The sequence below is a fragment of the Aquarana catesbeiana genome, linkage group LG02, assembly GCF_042186555.1.
Source record: "Aquarana catesbeiana isolate 2022-GZ linkage group LG02, ASM4218655v1, whole genome shotgun sequence".
NCBI classification, from domain to species: Eukaryota; Metazoa; Chordata; class Amphibia; order Anura; family Ranidae; genus Aquarana; species Aquarana catesbeiana.
The window spans coordinates 167078515-167089472 of NC_133325.1; positions in this window are offsets into that span (position 1 = coordinate 167078515).

Sequence of the window (10958 nt, forward strand, 5' to 3'; positions counted from 1 at the left end):
CCGCGCGACTCAGGAGCGTTTGTAACGCTATGGCAAACTGATCCATGCGGTGATCTTGCTCATCCAATCTGGAAAAAATATTACCAACAAGTGGACTGACTGTATCTTCTGAATTCATGACCTTCGCCTACTGTCAGAAACCATGAAATAAGACTGAGACAGAAATACAGTTAAATCACACTTGTTTAATAATAAAAGTAAAAAGAACAAACAAACCGGAACAGATCATCAGCCAAGCCAGGAGTCAGGGATCAAATTAGTGGAACAGCAAGCAGGATCTGTAGCCTGAAGGGATGTCAGCAAAGTCAGTCTTTAAACAGGAACGCAGGAGATAGTTTCTTGTGATGTGACCAAGGTGAAGGCAGAGCTCCTCTGGACTGGACGGCTTAAGTAGGCAGGACTGACAAGCAGGATCATCAACAGCTGGGTAACTGTGAAGAGAAATGGGAGCTGGCAATTAGCCGACAGCTGAGCGGCCAGCTCAGAGAAGGAAGGGCTGAGCCCAGCCCTGACAGTCAGAGGAAGATGGAGTGTCCTAAAAAACGATTTTAGGGACTTAGGAGCTAAATTGAGGAAAAGGACCTCCAAGATAGTTGTAAGGGCTTACCTTGGTTGGAGTCCATAGTGCAGAGATGTATGCTCACCCTTGCAAATACACACAGCCCATGGTAACTAGGTAAAAGACTACCTGGGCTGTGAATCTGAGCATGGGGGCTTGACAGGGAATTTTACCAAAGGATTGTTGAGGTGAAGCCATAGTTAGGGGATTCCAGACGTCAGAGTTAACGAGGAACAGAGTCAGGGTCAGAAGCCGGGGTCAGTCTTGGAACACTGAAACTTGAAAATAAGAACACAGGAAAACAGGAACCTTTGGCAATACAAGAGACAATGAACTGACCCAGCCCTCAGGGTGAGTCAGTGTTTTATACCCAGCTGATTTGATAAACTGCCTCTGCTGAACCATGAGTGATAGGTGCTAATTGCAAAGCAAGATCCAGAGTATAGCCCTCAATGCTGCATGTAGGACAAGGCATAGTTGGAAGGAACCTTTTTATCTACATTTCCTGCTTCAAAGGCTGGGGTCTGAGCCTATGTCTTTCCACATTATCTATTTGGACTTTATTCACTGTGTTAGGATTGTTCATCAATCACTTATTGTTTTTGATTTTGAGAACTGTGTTAGTCATTGAGATTGGGCTTTATTAATTTGCCCCATTCAACACTGGCATTATCACTTAATTTTATTCACAGCGCTGCTATTTTGGTTATACTATAGAAAGGATGGACTGCACCTAAACGAGGAGGATGCAGAGCAGCTGGGAATGAAGATGGCCGAAAAGTTAGAGGGGCTTTTAAACTAGGCGATGGGGGGGGGGAGGGTCCAGAGGTAGAGATAACTAGCGTGGATCATATTCCAGAGGGTAGTACTGGGGGTTTTAGTAGTAGATGGCTAAAGCACCTAGACCCCAGTTAAGTATAGTAACAAGTCCTATTTGCAACCCCAGATCACCCAATAAGGAGATAGTATGTGAGCGGTCTAAACTACGTGGCATGTTCACCATTGCCAGTAGTCTGGCAGACAAGATGGGCGAACTAGAGCTACTGTTGCACGAGGAGGATTTCGATTTTGCAGGAATTGCAGAGACTTGTTTCGACAGCTCTCATGATTGGTTGGCAACCACTCAAGGGTATTCACTATATCTCAGGGACAGAGAGGGTAAAAAAGGGGAAGGGGTATGCCTGTATATCAAAAATGATGTAAAGTGAATGTAAAAGTGAATGTGAGAGATGACATCACTAAGGGAGCAAGGGAAGAGGTGGAATCCTTATGGGTAGAGCTACAAAGGGAGGAAACTAAGGGGAAAGTAATACTGGGAGTATGCTATAGGCCCCCTAACCAGAGAGTGGAGGCGGAGGTGGACCTCCTATCACAATTTTGATTAGTGGCAAGAATAGGAAGTGTCATTATAATGAGGGATTTTAATTATCCAGACATAGACTGGGTGGATGGAACCATGCATTCATCTAAGGCTCGCCAGTTTCTAAATGTCTTGCAGGACAACTTCATGGGTCCAATGGTAAATGCACCAACTAGAAACAAAGCGTTACTAGACCTACTGATTACCAACAATACAGACCTGATCACAGACGTGGAAATACAGGGCAATCTAGGAAACGGCGATCACAGGTCAATTAGTTTTAGTATAAATCACAAAATTGGAAAGATAACGGGAATACAAAGACACTGAATTTCAAAAGCCCCAATCCTTGCTAGAGGACAATGATTGGGATACAATATTAGGAACAAAGAACACAGAGGAAAAATGGGTATGCTTTAAGAGCATTTTAAATAAGGGCATTAGCCAGTGCATCCTAATGGGAAAAACATTTACAAGAGCTAATAAAAGTCCTGGGTGGTTTAACTCCAACATAAAAATGTATATAAAAGCAAAGGAGAAAGCCTTCAAAAAATACAAGGCTAGGGGATCTTCATCAGCATTCCAACTTTACAAAAAATGTAAGGGTTCAATAAGGGCGGCTAAGATAGAACATGAAAGGCACATAGGGGAGGAGAGTAAAAAAAATCCCAAGAAATTCTTTAAGTACATAAATAGTAAGAAAGGGAGGTCAGAACATATTGGTCCCATAAAGAATGATGAAGGGAATCTGGTTACTAAGGATGGAGATATGGCGAAGGTTTTCAATTTATTATTCTCCTCGGTCTTCATAGGGAATCGGGGGGCTTCAGTAACCAAAACTGCAATGTTTATCCTCATGACATGTCACAGGAAGCACACTCATGGCTAACAGAGGACAGAATTAGAAATAGACTTGAAAAACTTTATTAATTATAAAATCAACATTAATAAGTCACCGGGACCAGATGGCTTGCACCCGAGGGTCCTTAATGAACTTAGTAAAGTAATTGCCAGACCATTGTTCCTAATTTTAATCAACAGTCTACTGACTGGAATGGTACCTGCTGATTAGAGAAAAGCCAACTTAGCACCAATATTTAAAAAAGGACCAAGATACATCCCTGGGAATTACAGACCAGTTAGCCTAACATCAATTGTATGTAAACTCTTGGAGGGGATGATAAGGAACTATATACAAGATTTTAGTAATGACAACGGTACCATTAGCAGTAATCAGCATGGATTCATGAAGAATCATTCTTGCCAAACCAATCTATTAACCTTCTATGAGGAGGTGAGCTGCCATCTAGATAAAGGAAGGCCCGTAGACGTAGTGTATCTGGATTTTGCAAAAGCATTCGATACAGTTCCCCATAAACATTTACTGTACAAAGTAAGGTCCGTTGGCATGGGCCATATGGTGAGTACATGAATTGAAAATTGGCTACAGTGGCGAGTTCAGAGGGTAATGATAAATGTGGAGTACTCAGAATGGGCAGGGGTGGAAAGTGGGGTCCCCCAGGGTTCTGTCCTGGGACCAATCCTATTTAATTTATTCATAAACGATCTGGGGGATAGGATGAACAGCTCAATCTTAGTATTTGCAAGTGATACTAAGCTAAGCAGGGCAATAAATCCTAAGCAGGATGTGGAAACCTTGCAAAAAGATCTGAACAAATTAATGGGGTGGGCAAATACATGGCAAATGAGGTTTAATGTAGAAAAATGTAAAATTATTATTATTATTATTATTAATATTCACGATTTATATAGCGCCAACAGTTTACACAGCCCTTTACAATATAGAGGGGGGACAGCACAATTACAGTACAGTTCAATACAGAAGGGACAGGAGGGCCCTGCTCGTAGAGCTTACATTCTAAAGGGAGGGGGTGGTGGTACAAAAGGTAATAGATGCAGAGAATGATTTGATGGGGGGTGGCTCAGGGACAGTTCTTAGGTGGGTGTGGGATAGGCTTCCCTGAATAAGTGAGTTTTCAGGGATCTCATAAAGGTGGACAGGTTAGGGGCTGATCGGATAAAATAATGCATTTGGGTAGCAAAAATATGAATACAATCTACTCACTAGGCAGAGAACCTCTGGGGGAATCTAGGATGGAAAAGGACCTGGGGGTCCTAGTAGATGACAGGCTCAGTAATGGCATGCAATGCCAAGCTGCTGCAAGCAAAGCAAATTGAATATTGGCATGCATTAAAAGGGGATTAACTCCAGAGATAAAACAATAATTCTTCCACTCTACAAGACTCTGGAGTATGCTGTCCAGTTCTGGGCACCAGTCCTCAGGAAGGATGTGCCTCAGGAAGGAACTGGAGAGAGTCCAGAGAAGGGCAACAAAACTAATAAAGGGACCGGAGTACCTTAGTGATGAGGAAAAGTTAAGAGCACCGAACTTGTTCTCTCTGGAGAGGAGACACTTGAGAGGGGATATGGTTTCAATGTATAAATACCGTAATGGTGACCCCACAATAGTGATAAAGCTTTTCCACGAAAGGGAATTTTATAAGACACGGCCATTCACTAAAATTAGAAGAAAGTGGTTTAACCTTAAACTGCGTAGAGGGTTCTTTACTGTAAGAGCGGTTAGGATGTGGAATTCCCTTCCACAAGCAGTGGTTTCAGCAGGGAGCATCGATAATTTAAAAAAACTATTAGAAAAGCATCTGAATGACCACAACATACAGGGATATACAATATAATACTGACATAAAATCACACACATAGATTGAACTTGATGGACTTGTGTCTTTTTTCAACCTTGCCTACTATGTAACTATATATATATATATATATATATATATATATATATATATATATGTTTGTTTTTCAATTTTAAGAATGTCGTTTTATTGCTATATTTATCTTTTGTTGAATGGTAATCTTTATTACAAATGCTGCCTGTAGCAATATAAATACCCTCCACTAGATAGCAGCACTACTTGAATATAAATATAGCACATCTAACTCATTAACAACAGTTTGAAAAAGGAGCGTGCATTCCTCCCACCACCAGGGTGCGCTAGCCCGTAAACACGTTGCGAACACACCTGTGATGTCATCCCGACCAGCGCTGCTGTCCGAGGAGCGTTCCAAGCCTCCTCTTCAGATCTCCCCTACTACACCATCTTCCTGCCTGCCAGGAGAAATCACAGAGCGGCCGAGACTGCTATCCTTTGTTGACCAGCGTGATGGATACCGCACTGAGCATTTATGAACATATGTACTCTTCATTGTAAACCTTATTGTAAGCTACTATGTGATTTTTAAATACACACCTAACAGTCTACACTCAGAGGCGCCTGCATTGTTTTTCTTTCTTGTAACTCTGGAGGAGCTGCAGAGAACCACAGCTCAGGTGGGAGAATCTATCCACAGGACAACTATTAGTCGTGCACTCCACAAATCTAACCTTTATGAAAGAATGGCAAGAAGAAAGCCATCGTTGAAAGAAAGCCAAAAAAAGTCCAGTTTGCAATTTGCGGGAAACCATGTGGGGGACACAGTAAACATGTGAAAGAAGGTGCTCTAGTCAGATTAGACCAAAACTGAACTTTTTGGCCTAAAATCAAAACGTATGTGTGGCGAAAAAGTAAAACTGCGCATCACCCTGAACACACCATCCCTGCCATGAAACATGGTGGTGGCAGCATCATGTTGCATTTCTTTAGCAGGGATGGGGAAGCTGGTCAGAGTTGATAAGAAGATGGATGAAGCCAAATACAGGGCAATCTTAGAAGAAAACCTGTTAGAATCTGCAAAAGGCTTGAGACTTGGGCGGAGGTTCACCTTCCAGCAGGACAACGACCCTAAACATACAGTCAGAGCTACAATGAAATGGTTTAGATCAAAGCATATTCATGTGTTAGAATGGCCCAGTCAAAGTCCAGACCTAAATCCAATTGAGAATATGTGGCAAGACTTGAAAATTGCTGTTCACAGATACTCTCCATCCAATCTAACAGAGCTTGAGCTATTTTGCAAAGGAAATGGGCATACATTTCACTCTCTAGATGTGCAAAGCTGGTAGAGACATCCCCAAAAAGACTTGCAGCTGTAATTGCAGTGAAAGGTGGTTCTACAAAGTATTGACTCAGGGGGACTGAATACAAATGCACACCATACTTTTCACATATTTATTTGTAAAAAATGTTGAAAACCATTTATCATTTTCCTTTCATTTCACAACTTTTTGTTGGTCTATCACATAAAATCCCAATAAAATACATTTACATTTTTGGTTGCAACATGACAAAATTGTGGAAAATTTCAAGTGGTATAAATACCGTATTTATCGGCGCACATTCCTTTTAAGAGGGAAGTTTCAGGAAAAAAGCCTCACAAGTGCCATTAATGCAGCCTCATCAGTCCACATCAATGCAGCCTCACCATTGCCATCAATGCAGCAGCCTCACCATTGCCATCAATGTAGCAGCCTCACTATTGCCATCAATGCAGCAGTCTCACCATTGCCATCAGTGCAGAAGCCTCACCATTGCCTTCAATGCAGCAGCCTCACCATCGCCATCAATGCACTCTGATCAATGTCCATCTGCAGCCTAGAGGGGACAGGGAGGGGGGCGGGACGAGCGCCGACAGATTACATACAGTGACATCTCCTATGATTGACAGAACAGTGGTCCAATGGCTTCCCAGGAGACGGGACTTCCTATTACAGAGGACCCCAAGTAAACAGGAGATTCTCACTGTATGTAATCTGATGGCGCTCATCCCGCCCCCTCTCTGTCCTCTCCGAGGCAGCTAAAATTGAAGTATTGGTGTATAACACGCACACACTATTTGCATCCAATTGTGTGTTATACGCTAATAAATACAGTTTTTCAAAGCACTGTATGCTAGTTACAGGGCAGACATGTCATCACCATTACAACACAAAGTGTTGCAATATGACTGCGGTAAGGCCATAGAGGCCATACCTCTGTTTTTTAAATGTGCTGCATTATGTCCAGAAGTAATACCTGTAATGCAATATATTTCCAATTGAAAACAAGCCTACACAGAATTGTAATCATAACATTAGAACACAAGAGGGCAGCAAAGCTTTCTTTAAATAGAGACCCTTGTTCCCAATGAAATCTAAGCTTTCATATGCATGTCAAATAACTTCTTTTTATGTATCATAAAATGTAAGTTTAAAACAATGCTCTTAGAAAACTGTTTCCTAGTACATGTAACTCAAGAAGAGAATGCAAGTCCCATGGAGCAGTTATGTTTGTCCTGCAAGTTTTATTTGCTAATCAGTCAAGACAGGTTTACTTTCGGTAAGGATCCAATAAGTCAATATTCTTCATTCTAATATTCTGTTAGCTAAAACTATAGGAAATTGCTTACAATTAAAACTGTTAATAGAATTGGCAAGGAGTAAGATAGCTATGATTGCTTAGCGCACTCTTGGGAGTGTAGTCCTAGCATTATGAAATTTGTATTAAATTAGTTGTGAGTCATTGGTCTTGTCTGCTGCCTCTGGGTCACTGTGCAGATTTTCTTTCTCTATAAGGACAGCCATTATCACCAAAGGCTGTATTTAACCTAAGATGCTTCTAGGCCAGTAGCCTGGGCAGCAGGGTAACCTGGAGCAAACCAAGGAAGGTTTCAGAGCTCTGACCCTTGGGGTAAATACAACCAAGTGACCCTTTTATGGTAGGGATAGATATGTGTGGGCTAAAGAAAGAGTGCCATGTAGGGTTGGCACCTCATCCCTTTAAAACCGAACACATAATAATTACACAGGTTCTGTGGTTGATTAAGGTGGTAATCAAACTCACTTTGTGCCTTATCTGCATTAAATCAGCCTCAGAACTGTGTAATTCATATGTGTTCGAGTTTAAAGGCATGAGCTGGCAACCCTAGTACCATGTGACATGTGCTACAGTTCTGTTATGATTGGCAAGCATGTTCAAAGGTGGGTGTTCCTAAAGTTTATTATCTCCCAACATCAGCTTCCTTTGTGGTCCTCATCATTTGGTCACATGATATCTCAGACCAAAGCAGATTGGCGTTGGCAGACACTGTAATCACAGGTCAGGAAGCAGGTAGCCATGTAATGCCCAGTATGTGTCCCAGATTGTGGGTCCCGCTCCTATTAATGCAGAGCTCCAGTTGTTTTTGTGTTCATTAAAGTGCTTGTAAACCCATCCAAAAAAAAAAACTCTGCAAGACAAAGGCATAATGAGTTAGTATGCATCGCATACTAGCTCATTATAAAATACCTTAGATCGAAGCTGGTGCAGCGGTCCCCTTACACCGCTGTGACCAGGGACATGTCTCTGTAATGTTACTTCCGGGTTTGTGGGCTCCGGCGCTGTGATTGGTCAGAGCTGCGCTGACGTCACTCCCACGCACTCACGGCACATCAGCTGAAGCAACTGAATGAAGGAGCCGTTTCTTCAGTGCGCATGTGCCAATGAAGTCGGCACATGCTGATACGGTGGATATTTCCTAAACCGTGCAAGTTTAGGAGATATTCATTTATTATAGGCTTACCTGCAGTGAAAAGTGGTTTGTAAGTGTTTACAACCACTTTAAAAGTCAGCAGCTACAAAAAGTGTAGCTGCTGACTTTTAATAAACAGACACTTACCTGCCTCAGGATCCTGCGGTCACCTAAACTGTAGCTTCTCTCCCTCCTCTCTACCTAGAGCCGGCATTTCAACTGTGGGCACCCGGCTGTGACAGCTGGCGGCTTCACAGCCAGTGCGCACTACCCATGCGCAAGTCGCGCTGTGCCTCTTGAATGGTTCAGCAGTCTTCTGGAACCTTTGACATGTAATCGCCTAGGCGATCTGACCGGAAGTGAGAGCAGGTACCTGTCAAAGCTAGGTACTCATTACCCAACAAAAAAAATTACAAGGCAAATGTGGCAGAGGAGGGGGGAGGAGTGCTTAAAGCTGAACTTCCCCTTTTGTGTGGAGCTTTAATGTCTGATTGTACAGTATATGTATCTCTAGTCAGGGCCACCAACCCAGGATATCCTCTAGTACTGGCCCAGGGGATAAATTCTTACTTGCTCTCCAGCCCTGTCCTCCCTCTGGATAACAATGAGGCATACAATTTAGTGTCAGACTGTTTTTCCTCTTTTGCCTAGATGGCCTAATGAAGTCACTTCTGACTAAATTTAGGAGCAGAATTAGAGGGGCATCACCAGACAAAATTAGCTTAGGCATAAGAAAAAGCTAGGATTAGATGGGTGAAAATATTCTAATAAAGCCAGTAATGCTGTGTACACACGACTGGACTTTCGACGGACTGAATCATGTCGGACTTTTCAACAGACTTTTCGATGGACTTCCGTCGAATCAGACTTGTCTACACACAATCACACCAAAGTCCGACGGATTCGACCATGATGACAACCGGACTAGAATAAGGAAGTTCATAGCCAGTAGCCAATAGCTGCCCTTGCGTCAGTTTTCGTCCATCGGACTAGCATACAGACGAACGGATTTTTCGTCCAGACTCAAGTCCGTCGGAAAGATTTGAAACATGTTCTAAATCTAAAGTCCGTCACATTTTCGACAGAAAAGGTCCTCTGCAGGTCCGATGAAGCCCACACACGGTCGAATTGTTCGAGTAGAGCACCTATTGAAACAATAATAAATGCACATATACTTGCAAAAACCAAAAAAATACATGTATTATTTTTTTGAAAATGAGCCTGTAAAGCATTGCAACTGTAAACAGTGGATTGTGGGTGCAATGCCTCTCTCCTGCAGACTCTTCCTTACAGGTATAGGCTTTCAGTTGGAGAGTTGAAGAAGTGTCAATAGGCTATGAGTGATCACCGTTCATGTTCCATTGAGAACTACAAGACAAGTCTGCCTGCAGTGGTGGAAGATGGGACTTGTAGTTTATTCATTCACAGATCTCTGTGAATAAATGACATGTAGTTGTATGGGCAGAGTGTTTTTGGAATGGGGTGGTCCTTTTGGCACCATGTTATACCTTAAATAACAAATAGTAAAATAAAATTACCTTGGCTTTTAAATTGGATGTAAACCCAATGTCATCCTTTCTAAACTACTGCCATAGGGGTTATCTATAAGGATATACATGCCTCCTGCATGTATCTTTACCTGTCAAATGTCTCCCCTCTGTCTGTTATGAGAGCTCAAAAACTGCATATTCTGTGGGTGGGTCTGTTGTCCGAAGCTCGGTGGGTGGAGTCGTGATGTCAGTAGACTCCCCGCCCACCTCTACACTCCCCTTGTCAATATGCATTTTCTCCTGTGTATTTCTAACTGAACTTCTGCTATGATCTCTAACATCCAGTAAAAAGACAGGAAAGTAACCACATGACTTCAGCATGCCAAATAATGCTGAGGTGTGGAACAGCCAATCCTTGCAGAGCTGCTGAAGAAAGGAGTGGGGGAGGGAATTAAAAAATCATGCCTGTGTCTTAGGCTGTCACTCACAGCAAGGGGGCGTATTTGGCAAAGTTCTTCTCAGTTTGTCAAGATTTTTCTCACTGAACAATAAAAGAGAATTGCTCAGAGATGGATTAATTCTGTGTGGCAAGACTGGGCTCAAATGATAGGAAATCTTATACTCTACAGTATGATAAAAAAAAAATCGGGTTTACATCCACTTTAAAGTTCACGAAATGATTTTCAGTTACAAACTATTACTATTCTGCAGTTTCCATATTCTTCTATAATGTAGAAAACCTCCTCCATCTGCATCCTAATTATGACTAGCAGGGGTATGAGTAGCATGGAGATGGCCTAGCAGCAATTAAGTTCAATATGCAGACTGACAAGTTTTCCACTCAACTGGGTAAACATAGAGGCCATGTGTTGTGATATGCCCTGATATCTTTCACTAATTGTAAGGGGGATTCTCCTAAAAAGACCGGGTTGTTGCCAACATCCCAAAAAGTAGATAATTATACAAAAATGAAGTGCCCCCCAGGAACAAGGGACTTTTGAGGCAACTTGTTAAAGAGATCAAAACATGTGTAGAAAGAAATAACAAAATTTATCGATGTAGTATTAAAAACTAATAGGT